The sequence below is a fragment of the Morone saxatilis genome, unplaced genomic scaffold (assembly GCF_004916995.1).
Source record: "Morone saxatilis isolate NCDOM2014 unplaced genomic scaffold, NCSU_SB_2.0 Contig18, whole genome shotgun sequence".
Taxonomy (NCBI): Eukaryota; Metazoa; Chordata; class Actinopteri; family Moronidae; genus Morone; species Morone saxatilis.
In genome coordinates, this window is record NW_023339740.1 from 25,272,896 (window position 1) to 25,273,161 (window position 266).

A 266-nucleotide genomic window follows, 5' to 3' on the forward strand; every position below is an offset into this window, starting at 1 on the left:
AACCTGAAGCTGATCCTGGGTCTGGTCTGGACTCTGATTCTACACTACTCCATCTCCATGCCAGCCTGGGAGGGCGAGGATGAAGAGGTAATGTCCGGTTGAGTTTTTATTAACTTCTGTTGATCTCCTGACTTCTGGTCCTCTGAAAACACACCATCAAGTGGCATCAAGTGATGAAACCTGATTTTAAAAATTAAAGAGAAGATAAACAGCAAAATAAATAAATACTATGTTGACTGACTACGTTGATGCTCTTTCTTCAGGCG

The 266-nt window shown here is 42.1% G+C and overlaps 1 protein-coding gene across 1 annotated transcript in view; it reads left to right on the forward strand.

Annotated features, from left to right (window-relative positions):
- The window catches only part of LOC118328185 (filamin-C-like), a 64,434-nt gene that overhangs the window by 25,358 nt on the left and 38,810 nt on the right, over positions 1 to 266 (forward strand). The window lies entirely within an intron of this gene.